We start from the raw sequence: 20,808 nt of genomic DNA on the forward strand, positions 1-20,808 counted from the left end.
AAACTTGTATTACTATGAATGTTCTTAGAACTGCTTTTTCTGTGTCCCATTCGTTTTGGGTTATTGTGTTTGCAGTTGTATCTAGGTGTTTTGATTTCCTCTTTGATTTCTCCAGTGACTCATTGGTTGTTTAGTAACATACTATTTAGCCTCCATGCATTTGTGGGTTTTTTTGCAGTTTTTTCTTATTGTTGATTTCCATTCTTATAGTGTTGTGGTCAAGAAAGGTGCTTGATTTGATTACTGTTTTCTTAAAGGCACTACAGCTTGTTTTGTGGCCTAGCATGTTCTCTATCCTAGAGAAAGTTCATGTGCAATTTAAAAGAATGTGTATTCTGCCACTTTTGGGTGGAATGGTGTCTCTGTATATCAATTAAGTCCATTTGGTTTAATGTGTTATCTAAAGTTTAGGTGATTCCTTACTGTTTTTCTGTCTAGATCATCTGTCTATTGATATAAGTGGGGGTGTTAAAGCCCTTTACTATTATTGTATTATTGTTGATTTCTCCTTTTATGTCTGTTAATATTTCCCTTATATATTGAGATACTTAAATGTTGGGTGCATGTATATTTATAATTATTGTATCTTCTTGGATTATCCCTTGGTCATCAAAGTGTCCATTTGTTTGTTTATAATAATAATCTTTAATAGTCTTTCTCTCTTTAAAATAATAGTCTTTGTTTTAAAGTGTATTTTGTCTCATATGAGTGCTTCTGCTCCAGCTTTCTTTTGATTTTTTCTGCCTGGAATACCTTTCTCCATCTTCTCACTTTTAGTCTCTGTGTTTCTAGTTCTGAAGTGAGTTTTTTATAGGCAGCTTATATATGGGTCTTATTTTTGTATCCAGTCAGCCAATCTAAATCTTTTGGCTAGAGCATTTAGTTCATTTACATTTAAGGTAATTATCAATGTTGTGTTGGTTTCTGCCATACAACAATGTGAATCATCCATAAGTGTACATATATACCCTTCCTCTTGAACCGTTCTCCCACCCTACCCCCTTCCCACCTCTTTGTTGTCACAGAGCACCAGGTTGAGCACCATATATTGTATAGTAACTCCCCACTGGCTAGCTATTTTACATACAGTAATGTATATCAGGGCTACTCTGGATTCGTCCCATTCTCTCCTTTCCCTGCTGTGTCCACAGGTCTGCATCTCTACTCCTACCCTGCAGATAGGTTCATGAGAACCGTTTTTCTGGATTGCATATATATGAGTTAATATATGGTATCTGTTCTTCTCTTTCTTACTCGCTTCAGTCTGTATAACAGGCTCTAGGTTCACCTGCCTCAGATCAACTGACTTGTTAATTGTTTTGAATTTGTTTTTGTAGGCCCCCCCCCTTCTTTTTTGTTCTCTTCTCTTGTGATTTGATGACTATCTGTAGTGTTATGTTTGGAGTCCCATTTCTTTTTTGTATATATATCTGTGATAGATTTTTGGTTTGCAGTTAGCATGAAGTTTTTGTATAGCAGTCTGTATATATACATGGTTATCTTAAGTTACTCATCTCTTGCTTTCAAATGTATTTTAACAACCCTGCATTTGCACTCTCCTCCTCTGACAGTTCTTGTTTTTGACATTATATTTACATCTAATTGTTCTGTGTATCCCTTATTGTGGACAGAGATGATTTTAATACTTTTTCTCTTTTAACTTCCCTACTAGCTTTGTGTGTGTCCTTGATTTCCTACCTTTACTGCATGTTTCCCTTTGAAAGTGAAAGTGAAGTCACCCAGTCGTGTCTGACTCTTTGTGACCCCATGGACTGTAGCCTACCAGGTTCCTCCTTCCATGGGATTTTCCAGGCAAGAGTACTGGAGAGGGTTGCCACTTCCTTCTCCAGAGGATCTTCCTGACCCAGGGATCGAACCCGGGTCTCCCACATTGTAGGCAGACGCTTTACAGTCTGAGCCACCAGGGAAGCCTCATGTTTCTCTTTAGTAGTGATGTATTTCATGTTGTAATTTTCTCATTTCTAGTTGTGGCCTTTTCTTTTTTGCCTAGAGAAGTTCCTTTAACATTTGCTGTAAAGCTGGTTTGGTGGTGCTAAATTCTTATAGCTTACTTGTCTTTAAAGGTTTTGATTTCTTCATTGAATCTGAATGAGAGCCTTGCTGAGTAGAGCACTTGGTTGTAGGTATTTTCCTTGAATCATTCTAAATATATTGTGCCACGTTTTTTCTGGCCTGCAGTTTCTGCTGAAAAAATCAGTTGATAACCTTTACAGCCTGGTTTATTTTTTTAGTGTTAGGTTTTTAAGGTGTATTTATATTGATACATGGAGTTGTGATTTCTTCATTTTCACTGCTGTGTGGTTTTGCATGAATAAACCACACTTTAAAAAACTGTTCTGTTGAAGAGCTTTAAGTGGTTGCCAATTTTTTCCCTATTACAAGCAGTGCTGTAACATGTTTTTGTACATGCCCTGTGTATATGTGAAATTTTTATTGCAACTAGAAAATTGCTAGATCTTAGGGTAGATCCTCTGGAGAAGGAATAGGCTACTCACTGCAGTATTAATGGGCTTCCCTGGTGACTCAGATGGCAAAGAATCCTGCTGCAATGTGGGAGACCTGGGTTTGATCCTTGGGTTGGGAAGACCCTCTGGAGGGAGGGCATGGCAATTCACTCCAGTATTCTCTACTGGAGAACCCCTATGGGCAGAGGGATTCTCTGTCCCTGGTGGGCTGTGGTCCACGGGGTTGCAGAGAGTCACACACGACTGAGTGACTAAGCACCGCACAGGGTGTGTTCAGCCTTCACCTTTACTAGACTTTCTACATTTTCTAAAGTGGTTGTTAGCATTTTATTTCCACCAGCAGTTTGTGAGACTAGTCATCTTGTCAAACATAATTTTTGTCATTCTGATGTATGAGAAACGGTATTTAGTATTTTAAATTTGATTTTCTCTGGTTATTAATGGCAGTCCTAGTTCTTTTTATATGTTAATTCCTATTTTTTTTTTAATTGCCTTTTCTACTCTTTGCTCCATCCCCCTTGTTCCTTTTGGCTTGTGGCTTGTCCTTCTAGTTGTTGTGTAGTAAAATTTTTTTGTACCAGAAATTTTCATTTTCAATATAGATACATTTGACAGTCTTTTACTTTATAATTTGCTCCTAGTATCATATTTAGGAACTTCCTTTCCTACACTGAGGTTATAATAATAGTCTTTTTATTAATTAACTGTTGCTCTATAACAAATTGGGGCTTCCTAGGTGGTGCAGCTGGTAAAGAATCTGCCTGCCAATGCAGGAGACACAAAAGATGCAGGTTCGATCCCTGGGTTGGGAATATCCCCTGGAATAGGAAATGACACCTCACTCCAGTATTCTTACCTGGAAAATTCTGTGGGCAGAGGAGCCTGGCAGGTTACAGTCCATCGGGCTGCAAAGAGTTGGGCACCATTGAATGACCGAGCACACATATCCATACACATACTATTAACAAATTACCAGCAAAACCTGTTTGCCTAAAAGAATAGATATTTGTTATTCCTTTTCACTTCTGGAAGTAGTGTGTCTGGGTGGTTCTGATCTTGGTCTCTTATGAGATTATAGTCAAGGTGTCAGTCAGGGTTTCAGTCATCTGAAGGCTTAATTACAGCCAGAGGACTTGCTTTTAAAGATAGCCTACTCAGATGGCCAGTGAGTTGGTGTAGGCTTTTGGTGGGAGGCCTCAGTTCCTCTTGATGTGACCCTTTACCAGGCCCACTTGAGTGTTAAAATTTGGAGGCTGACTTTCCCTGCATGAGTGAGCCAGGAGGTACCAGTGGAAACTTAGTCTTTTATGATCTATCCTTTGTAGTCACAGACATCACTCAGCTTGTTCTTTGTGGGAGGAGACTATACTGAGGTTGGAATACCAGGGAGACAGGATCACCAAAGGCTGTCTTAGAGCCTCGCTAGCAGAGTGTCTTGTGTGTGTGCTTTAGTCACTCAGTTGTGTCCAACTCTTTGCAACCCCATGGACTGTAACCCACAAGGCTCCTTTCTCCATGGGGATTCTCCAGGGAAGAATGCTGGGGTGGGTTTCCATGCCCTCCTCCAGGGGATCGTCCCAACCTAGGTCTTTCTCATTGCAGGCAGATTCTTTACTGTCTGAGCTACCAGGGAAACTCAGAGTGTCTTACACTTTAAAATAAAATACCTAATAGTTATTTCACATTTAGGCTTTTTTAAATCTACCTTGAGGATGTTATGGTGTATGTGTGTGTGTTTAGAAGGGGACCTAATCTTATTATTCTTCTAAAAGTATAGTAATTGCCGCATTTGTTGAATAATCCATCTTATTGTTCTTTTTATATGTGGGTTTGTTTCTGGGCTCTCTGTACTCTCTTTTAGCCTGTTTTTTTAAAATTTCTATGCCAATAGCACTTTACAGTACCATAGATCAATACCACTTGATCTAAGGCAAGTTTCAAACTCTTTACTCTTCTTCATGATTGGCTTAGTTCTTGTCTCCAAAGACTGTTAAGAGACAAATTGTTGAATAAATCCTTTTGACTTTTAGAATCAGATTCTATGAACATATCTTTTGGGATTTTACTTATTTTAAGGAATATAAACATATAACCCTTTTTTCATTATAAAAATAATAGTTGCTTACTGAATATTTATGGTGAATAAAATATAGATAAGCTGAAAAACTATAAAAAAATAAAGTGTCCATAACCCCATCCTCCAAACATGGCCATTATTGTAGCATTAAGAATTTTTTAAGTATTCATGTCAATGTATGGCAAAAAGCACCACAATGTTGTACGGTAATTAGCCTCCAATTAAAATGAATAATTTAACTAAAAAATTAAATCTGTAACAAAAGACATCGCATATTGGGAAAAATAAGGACTAACAGTGTTATTGTAGTGTGTGTCCATACAACATTAAGAAAAATATAAATAGAAAAATGGACAAAGAATATGAACAGGCATTTGACAGAGGTGGATGTACAGAGAAATCCATACACTCTTTGCTCAAATGTTAACATTTACCACATTTGCATTGTTTTTCTTTTTTCTCTCCTCCTCCTCCGTCTCATTTCCTCTCTGTCCCAGTGCTTTGTCCCTCATTCCACATCGATATATTTATTAGAAATACTTAAAATATTTTGAAGATACTTAGGTTCAAATACATGTTTATTTTCTGAACCATTTGAGACGTGATGACCCTTTTATTTTCTAAAACTAGAACACGATCTTACATAATTAAAGTGCAGTTATCAAAATCAAGAAACTAAGATTGACACAATGCTATTATCATCTAAATATTGCCAGTAATAATCTTCATAGCTCTCTGTCTCCAAAAAGTTCTTGGATCATTATGTAAGAGTCATGTGACTTCATGATGTCTAGTCATGCAGTGGAAGCACATGGTACTGATTTGTCCCAATCCTGGTGATGTTAACTTTGATCACTGGTTACAATGGTGTCTACGAAGACTGTTCCCCATTGTAAGGTTATTATTTTTCCCTCTGTAATTAAAAAGAATCTTGTGGTGTGACACTTTGTGACAGTATAAATATCTAGGTATTCTTCAAACTTTGGCCCACCAGTTTCAGCATTCAATTATGGCTCTTGTTTGGGTCAGCTATTTGTGATACATGGTGCTTTTCTAATTTATTGTTCCTTCTTCATTTTAATTGACTTTATTGCAGAAGTTTTTTCTCTTATGGGTACTATTTTACTCAATGGATTATGGTCTTTTACTATCATTATTAACTCTGAATTCTCAAACTATCCTGGATTTGGCCCCTGTAAGCCCCCGAAAAGCTAGGTCTGTATTATTTTGACATGTTCCCAGCAATTTGTGAAGACTTTCTGACACAATAAAATATTCCAGGCCTATCATATAGTTTCCCAGGTATGGAATCAACCATTTTCCCAGGGAGTTCGGATTCCTTTTCATGGGAAATAGTATTATCTTTCTTTTATTCTTAATTATCTTTATTCTTCATTACTGTTTGTTTTATACTATCTTGATTTGTTCTGTTTTTCCATGACTTATTGTACTGCTTTAATTAGGTTTTATAGTTTAGCTCTTTAATTATTCGATCTCCCTGCTATATATTTGACCCTAGAGAAGAATCATCTGTTTTTACTTGTCATCCAGTAAATATTTTTACTGTATATCCAGTAAATAATTCTTGTTTTTTCTTTTGACCTGTTTGATTGTTTATCTCATGCTTCTTCTGGATTCTTCTTCCTTGATTATAATTTTAAAGGGTAGATTTCCCTAGGATCCTTCCCTTCCTCTGAGGAACCAGTCAGTGTCACTGGTTCCTTCTTCCTAGGGACAATTTGATAATATATATCAAAATTACAAAAGTATATTCCCATTTCAGGGAGTGTATCCTTCAGGTATATTTTCACATTTTGTGATGATATATGTACAGGGTTGTTCATACAAATGTTGTATGTAATAGCAAAAGATTTGGAGATTATCCACAATAATCTGAAAGAAAACCTTATTATTGTTTTTATTCTGTTTTCTGCTCATACATGTGTAAAGTTTGATTTTTTTTCTTATATGTCAACCAAAACAGTATATTGTAATAGAGTGGAACAAAGGCTCAAATGTCCATAAATAGTGGATAGGTTAATAATGATGCAGTAGTATAGTGGAATATTATGCAGTTGAAAAGGAATAGGAAGAATAGTATTTATATGGAAAATCATGGAAAAATCATTGCAGTTAAAAAGAAAAGAGTAAGATGCAGAACTTATATAGAGTACTTTCTATGTAAAGGAGGGAAACAGATTGTGTAGTTTTATTTGCTCTATTGGTATAAAGGAACTCTGAAAGGAAAAATAAGAAACTAACAGTTTTCCCCAAGAAGAAGGATATGACCCAGGCAGGTCCCAAAGGTATGAAGAGACTCTTTACTGTGTATCTTTTTAATCTGTTTGATTTTTGACATGTGAAAATACTACCTGTTGAATTCAACTTGTCTTCCAGTATAACTTACACCTGGTTTTGGTGCAGTACAAATTCAGAGTTTTTACTAGTTCTGAACCACTGGCCCACAGCATAAAATGTTTTTCAACATACTGTGAAGCCTTTTTTCTCTGTAGCTTTATACTTTGCCACTTCTGGCTCCGTATTTTACACCCTGGCAACATTGAATGTCCTGTAGTTCTCACAAGTGGCACTGTTTCGTACCTGTGTATGTTTTACCTATGTATTCTCATATTTATATTTGGAGAATCAGTTTGTTTTCTTCTCTGGAAAGCTGTTGTGCACCTCTGCAGGCTGAGTTAGGTAATTGTGTAATACTCTCTGTGATTGTCTAGTATTACCCTAACCATATTGCCTTTTAACGATTAGCTCCTTATACAGTACCCACACATAGAAACCCAAAGATTTGCTTCGATTTTTTTTTTTTTTCATAATAACTCTGCATGTAGGGTAGAGGCCATCTCTCAAATGGCTTGTAGTCTTCAGTGGAGACCTTCATGCAGGAATGTAACTGACATATGACAGAGGGTAATAAATGAGACAATAGGCAAGGTTATACTTCCAGAGAAGTTCTTTTACATGGGTCTTAAGATGCACCACAGTCCAGATGGAGACCTTTTAATAGGCCTGTTCAGGAGCAGCAGATAATCAAGTATAGCTTCAATGTAGAGGAATCATGACTCAAGGTGAATTGGGAGGGAAAGTAAAAAAAAAACAGGGACAGATTGTGAGAGGCCTAATATTCTAGTCTGAGGAATTTAAATAGTATCTTGTAGGCAGAGTAGGACTATTGAATGTTTTTGAACAAGGAGCCAATCTGATATGTGTTTTCGGATGATTACTTTTATACTTTCTGTAGAGTGGTTTGAAAAAGGAAGCGATGAGAGACAGGGGCATCTGTTAGGATATTTTATACTGTAAACTACAGTGTTGAATATGGAATTGAAAAGGAACAGCCCCAGCTATATTTTCAAACTCCATTTTTCTGTCCATCTAGTCCATTCAACTTTGAACGGTCTTTTATTTCAAAAGTGACATTCTATTCATCTTTGGAGAGAGAGCTTATATGTAATGTCTACTAGTAATCCCTGAAAAATTCCCTCAAAATGTATTAATTGTACTCTGTTCTGACTGCATTTCACTTATTTATGACTTTTTTCATACTGTCTCATAGTAGTTGTCTTACTCACCCCTGAAATTGTTGCCTTCTGGAAACCTTTGAGTTACTTTATTTGTCTTTGTTCATCTAACACTTATCATAGTGTATTATTGTTGTTTGTTTCAGTAAACATTTCTTGGGTACCAAACCTGGAGGAATTCATACTTTTGGCAGTCCATATGTTATAATATATGATTAGATGTATGAGTTTTTTAGGGCAACTTTATTTTGATTTCTTGCACATATTTGATGATAGATATTTTGAACTCAGTATTATGGAGATACCAGAGGAACAGTGTTAGTTAAAAGCCCAATTTAAACCCTGGTTCTACCACTGTAGCCTGGGTCCTCTGTAGAGAAGTTATTTAGCCTATTTAAGCCATAGTTTTCTCAACTTAGGCTTCCCTGATAACTCAGTTGGTAGAGAATCCACCTGCAATGCAGGAGACCCCAATTCAATTCCTGGGTTGGGAAGATCTGCTGGAGACGGGATAGGCTATGCACTCCACTGTTCTTGGACTTTGCTTGTGGCTCAGCTGGTAAAGAATCCACCTGCAATGTGGAAGACCTGGGTCGATCTCTGGGTTGGGAAGATCCCCTGGAGAAGGGAATGGCTACCCACTCCAGTATTCTGGCCTGGATAATTCTGAGGACTGTATAGTCCATGGGGTCGCAAAGTAAAATGGGAAATTGGCTTGGGCTGCCATGACAAAATATAGACTGGGCGGCTTCAATGACAGAAATCTGTTTCTCACAGTTCTGGAGGCTATGAAGTATAAGAGCATAATGTCAGCATTTTTGGGTTCTGGTGAGAACTGTTCCTGGCCTACAGGCAATACCTACCTTCTCCTTGTGTCTTACATAGTGGAAAGAGACAGGACAAACTCTCTGATGTCTATTATAAGGGAACTAATTCCATCATGAGGTCTCCACCCTTGTGACCCTATCTAACTCCAATTTATTCCCAAAGACCCCACCACATTTCGGGTTAGGTTTTCAACATGAATTTGGGGGGAGCACAAATAGTCCATAGTACTATCTTATGCAGTGGTTTTGAAAATTAAATAATTAATGGAAAGCATTTAGCACTGTGCTTCTAGCATAAAAAGTGATATATCTGTTTATTCTATTGTCATCAGTATCATTTTGACTTTGCCTAATTTTACATACTATGAATGGAGGAAAACTAGAAATGAATTGGCGATTTTGCTCTTCATTGATGGAGAATATGTGATAGTATTAATCACGAAGAGAAATGTAGGAAGAAGGGCAGGATTGCAGGCTTGCTGATGAGAGGTGCTTTATTCACTCTATCAAGAGGCAAGGAGAACATGGGTGCAAATGTCAGGTTTATAGATGTAGCATAAAATGCCTAGAGTAGAAGAAAAGAGAACCTTTAATATTCTTTATATGTGTATGACCTTTAAATGCAGCTCTTAATTGTTTTTATTAAAATCTTTTATGTTTCTTTTCTCTGATTTCATTGATAAGGATGAGTTTTTGTGTGAGCCCAGGAAGGCAGAAGTATCATTTTTATCTTTATCCACAAATACCACTAAATTTGTTTTGCCGGATTTTCAAAAGTTCTGTTTCAAACATTGTGAATCTTTTGACATGTTTTGACAGTTTAGAGTTGGGCTATAATCTATTCATATCCTCTAGCTTGTGGGATTTACTTTCTCCTCTCTAAGTTAATGAATCAAGGGCTTATTAGCCTTTCTAGAACTATTAAGAATCTCTCAATCTTTCACTTTTGGCAATAATTGTCTCCACATTTACTTTATAGAGTCCCCTTTGGTGGAGCCCACAGGCGGAGAGGAAGCACAGGATTCATAAGATGGCGGGCGGGTGAGTGACTGAGAATTTGGGCTGAAATTGGAAAAAAAAAAGTGGCAGTGGTCACACCTTAGTAAGAGGAATAAATTTGAAGTCTGAGTTGGGACACTACATTGCCTTGGTAAGGTCTGTAAAGAATGGAATGGTTTTAAGGTTTATTTTTTTTAATACAAAGTTTATTAATACTTTATATAACATAGCTATCATGCCATATTGTATGATTTTATCAAAATTCACTCTGTGACTCAACACATAGTCAACAGTTTGAGGGAACATAGAAGAAATATTTATCCCAGAGTACATCCTTTTTGTGGTAGTAGTGGTTAAAAATACATCATTAAATTGTGATTTCGGGCTTATCTTTTTTGTTTTAAAAACAGAAATTTCACCTCTTAATAGTATACCCTTGAGTTGGCATACTGGTTTACTGATGAATTTATGACTTTTCTGTGAGTGTATGTGGTGGTATGTAGTTAGATGAGGCTGACTGTGCAATTATAAAGTAGAGAAAGTTTGTTTCTAGGCCCCTTTCACTGCTATTTCCTTATTGCTTCAGCCTCCTCCTTTGGTTGAAGGAGTTATCCTCCACAGGGCCTTGACAGGCTGTCTTTGTTGTTTCTATTTTCTTTCCGTTTATTTTTTGACAGGTTATCTTTGAAAGATTGAATAGCAGATTATTTTACGTTTAAATGAGGCTTTTGAAAATCCAAACAGAATTTCCTTATGATGAAACTAGAAACATTGACATCTCTTGGGACAAATATTTTTAGTAAAGAGAGTTTTTTGACTCTGCTTCTTGAGTCACAGCCTGTTGCCAGGTAGGAATGGAATGGACACTGTAACAGATCTCAAACATGCTAGTGTCTGAGTATCTGTGCTTGTGAGATAGGCATTCTTACTCACTTTTTATAGTAGAGGTACTGAAAGAGACACAGAGAAGTGAAGTCACCTTCCTAAAGAGGTCACAGTGGGGCACGTCTTAGAATCACATCTTGGGACTCTCACACTCCAAACCTTTTACGTTTACCAGTACACCAGAATTTGATGATCATTTTATCTTATTTCTTAATCTGTAGTTCTTTTTGGTGAATATAAGATATCTCGCCCTCAAGACTTCCTCTACATGCTTCTATAGAGATGGTTCCCCATCTTCTCTATATGTCACCATGCTAGATCATGCTGCTTGTAGTGGATGAGTCTTGAACTTTTTGTGTGTTTCTTGCTAGGAGTATAAAATTGCCTTATTAGTAGAGATGGCCAGCAACTACAACATTCAGCGGTAAACATTGAGTTAGGTTTGTTTTCCAACAGATTGACCAGCTCTGAATTTTGTATAGGGAAGTATATATGAGAACTGTATATATATGTGACGTATATGTGTGAACTGTAATGTTTGGGAATTATCACAGCAAGAATGAATAAATTTCTTGTTATTGATGCTTTTGAACAGGTATATTCAGGATTACAAAACATTTTGAAAATATTCATTCAACAAAGAATTATAAAGTGCTAAATTCTATACTGAACACAACATGAAAAACACATGGTTTCAACCCTCAGTGCAATGATAGTTTAAAAGGAGACAAACATGTGAGGTAACTATTAAGATACACTGTAGTCATTACAGTGATGGAGACCTGTAGGACAAAGAGTGGGCATACCATGAAAGGTCAGGTTAACTGTGCTTGGGTGATCTGAGAAGACGCTGTAGTTTAAACTGAGGGCCGAATATATTCTAGACTACAAGAAAATTCATGGTCTGCTTATACATACTGCATACACAGCGTTTGCACAGATGCATTTTCCTTCCTTGTGCATGTAATTATAGTATTAGGCTTGAACACTTAGTGTTTTTCCTTTACCTCATGTCGTACATCCCCATATATATCTTTCAGAAGGCTTCTCCTGTAATTGTTTCTTTGTTTCCCTTTATTTTTCTGTTCTACAGCTTTAAAATTTCTCTGGTTTTTGGAAAGAGGCAGACTAATTTCTGGATAGTAAAGGAAAGTTAAATTTATGATGATCGCTCTATTTCTGCATTCTTTACAGCACTTAGTAGTGAATGAAGCATCACAGTGAAGGTGGGAAATGGTAAAGAGAGCAGGGTAATGGAACTAGGCACCTGATTGCTTTATAATTTTTACTGTCACACAAATGGTTTTCTTCTGCCCCAAATAATCTAAGGACTAAAAGTGTGACTAGCTATGTTCTTGAGCTGAGAGTGAAATAGAGGACAGTCGTCTAGAGGGAAACACTGCATTCAGTGGTATATTAATTATTTCCTGCCCCATTTTGATTGTAAGGCTTTTTGGTGAATTATGCTTATGAAGCATTCCCCTATGATTAAGTATTAGGATACATGCTTATCTCTGTCTCTAATATATGCTGGTTTTTATAGGCTGACACATTGGCATATGTTTAGGCAGTTCAGTTTAGTTGAGAAGCCACTTTCCATGGTATTATGGAAAGAATCCTGCACCGAAAGTTAGGAAAACTGAATTCTGATCCTGCCTCTGCCTCTTAAGTAATTTTTTTCTCCTTTGATCTCACCAGGTAGCCTCTCTTAAGTCTCAGTTTCTTGCTTTTTAAATACTGGGATGGGATAATGCTCCTTAAGGTATTGCTCAGCTCACACTTTAATTATTTTATTGTTGACAAAAGGCTATTTATTCACCTACTAAATCTTTATTGCATGCTTCCATATTTCAGGTTCTGTGCTAGGTAGATGCAATCAAAGACACGTGGAGGATAGACGTATGGTCAGTGAGAGGGAATCGAGAGTTGAGAAGTAACTCTGGTAAATTTTTGACAAAGGTAGCAAGACAATTCACTGTGGGAGGATAGTCTTCAACAAATGATGCAGGAAGAAGTGGACTTTCACATGCTGAAGAATCAATTTAGATCCCCACTTCATACTATATACAAAAAATAACTCAAAATCGATTAAAGACATAAACATGAAAGCTACAACTATACATCTTTTGGGCTTCCCTCATAGCTCAGTTGGTAAAGAATCTGCCTGCAGTGCAGGAGACCCAGGTTCAATTCTTTGGTTGGGAAAATCCCCTGAAAAAGGAAATGGCAAACCCATTCCAGTATTTCTCCCTGGAGAATTCCATGGACAGAGGAGCCCAGCAGGCTACAGTCTATGAAGTCAAAAGAGTTGGACACAACTTAGCGACTAAACCATACATCTCTTAGAAGGAAATGATTACATCTTTGTGATCTTGAACTCGGCAATAGATTTGATATCAAATGCATGAGCAACCAATGAAAAACTGAAAAATTGGACCTCATCAAAATTAAAAACATGTCAAATGACAGTCTTAAGAAAGTGAAAAGATGATCCACAGGATGGGGCAAAATATTTGAAAATCATATACCTGATAAAGTACCCAGAGTATATCAAGAATTTTTGTAAATCATCTATAGCCCAAATTAAAAGTGGCCAAAAGATCTGAATTGACATTTTTTTTCAAAGAAGATACACAAATGGCTGGTAATACTTGACAAAATGCTCAATATCAGTAGCCAGCAGAGAAATGCAAAATCATGAAGGATACCACTTCACACCCATTAGGATGGCACTAATCAAAAAGATGGACAATAAAAAGTGTTGGTGAGAATGTGAAGACATTTTAACCCTCATATACTGCTTGTGGTCAAGGCTGTGGTTTTTCCGGTGGTCATGTATGGATGTGAGAGTTGGACTATAAAGAAAGCTGAGTGCCGAAGAATTGATTCTTTTGAACTGTGGTGTTGAAGAAGACTCTTGAGAGTCCCTTGGACTGCAAGGAGATCCAACCTGTCCATCCTATAGGAGATCAGTCCTGGGTCTTCATTGGAAGGACTGATGTTGAAGCTGAAACTCCAATACTTTGGCCACCTCATGCGAAGAGCTGACTCATTGGAAAAGACCCTGATGCTGGGAAAGACTGAGGGCAGGAGGAGAAGGGGATGACAGAGGATGAGATGGTTGGATGGCATCACCAACTCAATGGACATGGGTTTGGGTGGACTCCGGGAGTTGGTGATGGACAGGGAGGCCTGGCGTGCTGCGGTTCATGGCGTTGCTGAGAGTCGGACATGACTGAGCGACTGAACTGATACTACTTGGGGGTTTGTAAAATGGTGCATCTGTTTTGGAAAACAGTTTGGTAGTTCCTTGAAAACTTAAACCGAGTTACTGTGTGACCCAGCAGTTTCATATCTAGGTATATACCCAAGAAAATTGAAATCATGTTTATACAAAACTTGTCTGTGAATGTTCGTAGTAGCATTATTCATAGAAGGCCCCAAAGTGGAAATAACCCCAAAGTCCAGTAACTGTTATATGAGTCAATAAAATGTGGAATAATCTGTAAAATGGAATATTATTTAGTTGGAAAAGTAATGAAATATACATGCTATTACCATGGATGTACATTGAAAACCTTGTGCTAAGTGAAAAAAGTCGGATACAAAAGGCCATGTATTATATGATTCCATTTATATGAAATGTCCAGAATGGGCAAATCCATAAAAGACAGAGAGCAGGTTGTCAGGGAGAGGAGGAGGGAATGGAGAGCTAAAGACTGCTAATGGGTTCAGGCTTTCCTTTTTGGAAGATGAAAAGTTCTGAAGTTAGTGCTGATGGTTACACGACCTTGTGAATATACGAAAAGCAAAAACTGTATTCTTTAACATGGTAATTTTTATGATATAGGAATTGTATCTCAGTAAATTTTTTTTTTAAAAGACATGATCCTTTCCTTCATGGTGCTTAAATGAACTGCTTAATATGATAGGGATAACAAAGGGTTCTGTGGGAGGCCACAGTATGATATTCTGTCCTACTGTGTGGAGTTGGGGTCAGACTCCTGGAATAAGTAACATTGAAATGAATTGAAACTACTTAGGTGGAAAAACTGGTACAGTGGAAATTAGGAAACAGGAAAGAATATATCAGAATTAATAACTTAAAGCAAGTTTAGTTTTAAAAGGTATAGTCTCCTACCTCTGTCACTATGTAAGATTCTCATAGATCTTTTACCTTAAGTAATTTAATTATCCTGTAATGTGTATTATGAAAAAAATGTATCTTAACCTTCTGGAGGAAATGGAGCATTTATTTTTCATAATTTAATTCTAAATATTTAAAAATTTCAGTCTATAGCGTTTTAAAATTTAAATTTTCATGAAATCAGAGTAGATTCTATAAGTTGTTTAAGCTAGGCTTTGTCTCCCCTTTCCCTTTTATATATTTTATAAGCCAAGTTTCCAACCTTCCTTCATATAAAAGTTGTATTTTCATTCCTTTTGACAGTTTGAGGTTAATTTCAGAACCTTGTAAGAATTATTTGCTATGGGGTTAGGATAAATACAGATGTTTGTTTCTGTTTGCGCTTAGGTAGTAAAATATTTTATTAAGAAATTTCAAGCATGTACAAAAGTAGTAATAGCCACACCCATGAAATCAACACCAGCTTTAAAAATTTCCAACTCATAGCCAATTTTATTTTATTATACACTCATCTATTCATTTACTTTCTAAATTATTTGGGAGCAGATCGCAGAAGTCACATCATTCTTCATGCATGTTCATGTATCTCTTAATGAAAAGAACTCTTTTCTTTTTAATATGTATTGAGACAGTTTTAACTTGGAATGTTTTCATATGAAAATAAATTACTTGAAAGTTATCTGTTGCTGGAAATGAATAGTTAATTTTTACTCTTTTATACAGTGTTTTATTCACTTATATATAGTGTTCATTTCTTCTAATAAATGCTAGGTATGGTTCCAAAATCATAAAATTGATGGTATGAGAATGTGGTTCATAGTCTTTATGTTCCTCGTGGTGATTATTTTTGATTAACTAGGGCTTAGAAATGATAAAACTTTTCTCTACAGCTGATTATGTCCTTTTTCCATATTCAGTGGGTTTGACTACTTTGCCTTATAGGAGTGTCTATCACTCCTTGCGGAATGCACATCTTTAGGCTTCCTTGACATTTGACTTTCTTGGTTCATTCCTGTATTGGAGTGTTCTTTTACTGGCACGTTGTCTTTTGACATCCACCGCATGCGACTGTATCTCATCCCTACTCTGTTCTTCATCCTCTTTTATTCTCTCTGCAGACTCTCAGTTCTGCTGTCAGGCTATGCCGTGCCTACGTGCTCAGTCGTTTCCGACTCTTTGTGACCCTTTGGACTGTAGCCCGCCAGGCTCCTCTGTCAGTGGGGTTTTCCAGGCAGGAATACTGGAACAGTTTGCCATTTCCATCTCCAGGGGGTCTTCCTGACCCAGGGGTTGAACCCCCGTCTCCTGTGTCTCCTGCATTGAAGGTGAATTGTTGAATTGCTGAGCCGTCAGGGAAGCCCATGGCTGTCAGGTTAACATGATGTTATTACTTACATTCTGTATATATTAGTGAATCCCAAATATTTGTTACTAGTGAATGAAAACACCTATCTTTATTCTGGTTAATTATTTAAAATGTTCCCATGGATATATATCTTCCTCCTCTTTCAGTCTTCTGTGCACCTGCTGTTATCTTGTTCTGTTGACTCTTCAAAATGTATGTTATTTGTATTTTCATTATTATTACCTGTTCTATGCTGAACTACTTTTAGGTCATCTGAGTGCTCCTCTCTGTGATTCCATAAACCTTGTGTGTTCTCCACAGTCAGAGTAGTGTCTGTCTCTCCCTTATTTGAGTTCAGGCTCTTCGGGGCTGAGTTTGGATTTTATTCATGCTAGGACCATAGTACATGAGACATAGTAATATTCATTAAATTGTTAATTGAATTCTAATCTGTTTACCTACTATATTCCAGCAATATCTACCTAAGGTCTTGTCTTAGTACATCCTATGTAAAGTACTCCTTGAGAATCCAATAAAAGTGACAATCTCTATCATTGTGCCCTGTAAATTTCTGTCATAGAACTTATTTAATCTAAAATTATTGTTTATTTTCTTTTTTATTACCTTTTCTCCCCTTTGAATGTATTTCCTGTGATAGTAGGGACCATGACAGTTTTATACATTTTATGTATACATTTTATATAACATTGCACAGGGTAGGACCTTAATAAATACTTACCGAATACGAATGAGTGTGCTTCCTCCTTGGTTGAGAGCAGTGTACTTATCCATAATACAAATAATTTCATAACACTTATAAACCTTAGACTTTGAATCATTGTTTTATTGTTATCTGATTTTTTTATTTTTTGCCCCTCTGTGCTGTGAAGGATTGGGAAACCTGGCATGCTGTAGTCCATGTGGTCACAAAGAGCTGGACAAGTCTTGGGACTGAACGACAACTGTGATGCTTGTAGGATCTTGGTTCCTTGACTAGGGATCGAACCCAGCAGTGAGCACACCGGATCCTAACCACTAGGCTGCCAGGGCATTCCCAGACTGATTTTTTTAGAACAGTACTTTCACTGGTGAAATATCTAGTCAAACTCTTCTGCCAGATCTGAGATAGGTTCTGGGAATACGAAGATAAATAAGAACTTTGTTCCTTACTTTTATGGCATTTTGGAATAAAGAGAAAGAAACGCTTAAATCCCCTTGAGGAGGTCAAGGAAAGCTTCCCAGGGGACTTCTGATATCTCTAAGGTTTTTTAAGCTCAAAAATTGTATCATTCATAGGAGCCATTTTCCCCGGCAGTAGCAAAAAATTTCAGTAATCACAAAAGACTGATTGCTACCAGCAGGAAATTGTTGGCTTTCCTATGGCTGCTCTTATTCTGATTGACTTGAATATTTATTTCAACCTAGAAGTAGTAACTTTGGAATTTAAATGTAATTCCTTACTAGATAGAGATGATTTTTAGGTTATCCATTATTTTGTTAGCTGAGATAACTGAAAGGAGAATTCAGCATTTTTTTTTCATTTATTTTTATTAGTTGGAGGCTAATTACTTTACAGTATTGTAGTGGTTTTTGTCATACATTGACATGAATCAGCTATGGATTTACAAGTAATCCCCATCCCTATCCCCCCTCCCACCTCCCTCTCCACCGGATTCCTCTGGGTCTTCCCAGTGCACCAGGCCTGAGCACTTGTCTCATGCATTGTTATACGTGGCTTTACTGAACCCAGTGCAAGCTTTCCTTATTGGTGGTTGGTTTGATTTTTGTTTGGTTAACAAGAGAATTAGGAAATACTTGCACTTAGCACTATTAATACACTATTTTTTTGACTTATTTATATGACTGATTTACTTATTTTTGTTTTCTCTTTCATTCCTGTTAGAAGGTAAGCTCTGTGAGAACAGAATTTTTGTCTGTGGTGTTCATTGCTCTATAAATATTTGTGGAATGGATACTTATAAAGTCCATTGGTAGCCTTAACAGAGTGGTTTAAATAAAATAGTGGGGATGGAAGCTGGTTAATATGGTTGAGGATAGCCTGAACTGATAGTGATCTAAAAATCAAACAGGAATAGATTTTTCTTTCCTTTTAAAACAGTTGATAAAGAATATTTATGAAAATTCCCTTAGCCGCTTTCATTTCTTTTTACTGCTGATAGATTATAAAATCTTTTTAAAATTAACATGTTCTATTAGATTTCTGTTTTTGTAATTTATATATAAACTTTCTAATCACTAAATTCACTTATTACCATAAGTCATATGCCCTCAACTTAAGACTTTTTAGATTTTTGAAAAAATGAAAATTTTAGGTATTTTCTTCTTTAACCTAAACATAGATGTGAAGTGATGTATCAGTAAATAGTTTTAGACCTTAGATTAATTTTATTTTTTCAAGTTACTAAGCAAATGTGTACCAAAAGTAAATATGTATATAAATGACTTTATGTTATTCAGAATTCTAAAATTAGACATCTGTCTGATGAATGTTGTTCTGCATGTTGCTAAATAATTAATAGTAATTAAAAGGTTAAATATAAGCTGAAGAAAGCTTTGAATTTTGAAATGTTTGCAACAGCTAGTAATCTGACTGATGCAGACGTTTTTGTCAAAGTTGAAAAAGTTAGAGCTAATTAATTTCTTGGGAGACATATGATGAAATTGTAGGTGTGATAACATATTTGAGTAACATATGGTAGTTATGGGGCACCTTTCTAATGATTGAGCAGCCAGTTAAATATAGACTTTTTTGGTTGTTTTTCTTTTATTATCATTCTTTGTTAATGTGTATTTTTAAAGTAATTTTGCTTTCCGGAAGTCGGTACTCGGGATTTAATGATTTATATTTAAAATATTATCATGAATACTTTTTTCTAAATTGACATAAATTTAGTAAAAATTTTTCTTAAAAGTACAGCCACTTTTTCCCCCTCAGCATATGTATGTATTATACTTAACATGATTAATCCAGAGTTTAGGGGATTATACTGTCAGTACACATTGTTTAACTCAGATTACCCTTGAATGAAGATTTCCCCCAAATATTTTATGGTTACTTTTGATATATTAATATAAACAGCACATATCTGGAGGAGGGCATGGCAGTCCACTCCAGTGTTCTTGCCTGGGGAATCTCCATGGACAGAGGAGCATGGTGGACTACAGTTGATGGGATCGCAAAGAGTTGGATATGACCGAGTGACTACGCACAGCACAGCACATATAGATACGTATTTTTTTCTTTAGCTGTGTTTTTCTCTCATAAGGATTCAGTATTTGCATTTTGACTAATTTCCTTCCTTCCAGTCTTACTTTCTGAATACTGCTTGATTATGATAGCAGATTAAAAAAAGAACTAACCATTCTGTTACTAAAATAGTGTCTTACACCTTGGTAGAGGAATTTTGAGTTAAGAATTTTGCAAATAGAGACAAGTAATGACTTAGAGGTTTTTGTTTTCCCTCTTTTAAAAGTTGGATTTTTACCAGAATTTCTATGATTATAATCTAATGTCTAAATCTAAAATTTTCTCTTGTTCAAAAATCTGCAGAGTAAAACAAATTCAGGATGGAAATGCTTCTGTTGTGCTGCAGAGCCAGCCACTGGAGGGTGTTCAGATTAATTTCTCTTGGTCTTAGTATTCTGCTGATCTGTTAGGTTGATAGAATGAAATGTGAATGTGAAGGTTGTGCACTCTTTTTAAACTTTTTATTTTGTATTGGAGTTTAGTCGATTAACAATGTTGTGATAGTTTCAGGTGAACAGCGAAGGTACTCAGCCATACTCCCCCAAACTCCCCTCCCATTAGGTGGTGCTCTAACATTGAGCAAAGTTCTATATGCTATACAGTAAGTCCTTGTGGTTATCCATTTTAAATATAGCAGTCACACACAATTTTAAGAGACGATTAATTGATTACTGGGTTCCTAAAACACTATGGTACTTTGGAGACAAACTGTATGCATTAAAATCTATTTCCTAAGGGAATTCCTTTGGCAGCTGTCAACTAAGAAAAAACGCACAACATGAGAGTTGCGAGTTAAGTTTTATTTGGGACAAAATGTGGCTGCAGCCTGGGAGAGACAGCACCTCAGACAGCTCTGAGACACTGCTCCAAGGCTCTGCCTTGTTGTGTCATCTGATACTAAAGGAAAAGTGATATCTGCATCTAAAATGAAATAAACTGAGAGGGAATATGATTTTGAACCTTAAAGGAAAGTGAATTGAAAGTTGCTCAGTCGTGTCTTGACTCTTTGTGACCCCATGGACTATACAGTCCATGGAATTCTCCAGGCCAGAATACTGGAGTGAGTATCCTTTCCCTTTTCCAGGGGATCTTTCCAACCCAGGGATCAAACCAAGGTCTCCCGCATTGCAGGTGGATTCTGTACCAGCTGAGCCACAGGGGAAGCCCAGGAATACTGGAGTGGGTAGCCTATCCCTTCTCCAGCGGATCTTCCTGACCCAGCAATCGATCTGGGGTCT

At 36.6% G+C, this 20,808-nt stretch overlaps 1 protein-coding gene across 2 annotated transcripts in view; it reads left to right on the plus strand.

The window, feature by feature from the left end:
* The window catches only part of AKT3 (AKT serine/threonine kinase 3), a 272,806-nt gene that overhangs the window by 52,519 nt on the left and 199,479 nt on the right, over positions 1 to 20,808 (plus strand). The window contains exon 3 of one of the 2 annotated variants that reach the window (XM_043924030.1): positions 9,906 to 9,967. The exons of the other annotated variant lie outside the window; for it this stretch is intronic. The gene's annotated coding sequence lies outside the window, so the exon portion shown is untranslated. The remainder of the gene's footprint in view (positions 1 to 9,905; positions 9,968 to 20,808) is intronic. 2 annotated transcript variants of the gene reach the window in all.

Source organism: Cervus elaphus, chromosome 14, assembly GCF_910594005.1.
Source record: "Cervus elaphus chromosome 14, mCerEla1.1, whole genome shotgun sequence".
Classification (NCBI taxonomy): Eukaryota; Metazoa; Chordata; class Mammalia; order Artiodactyla; family Cervidae; genus Cervus; species Cervus elaphus.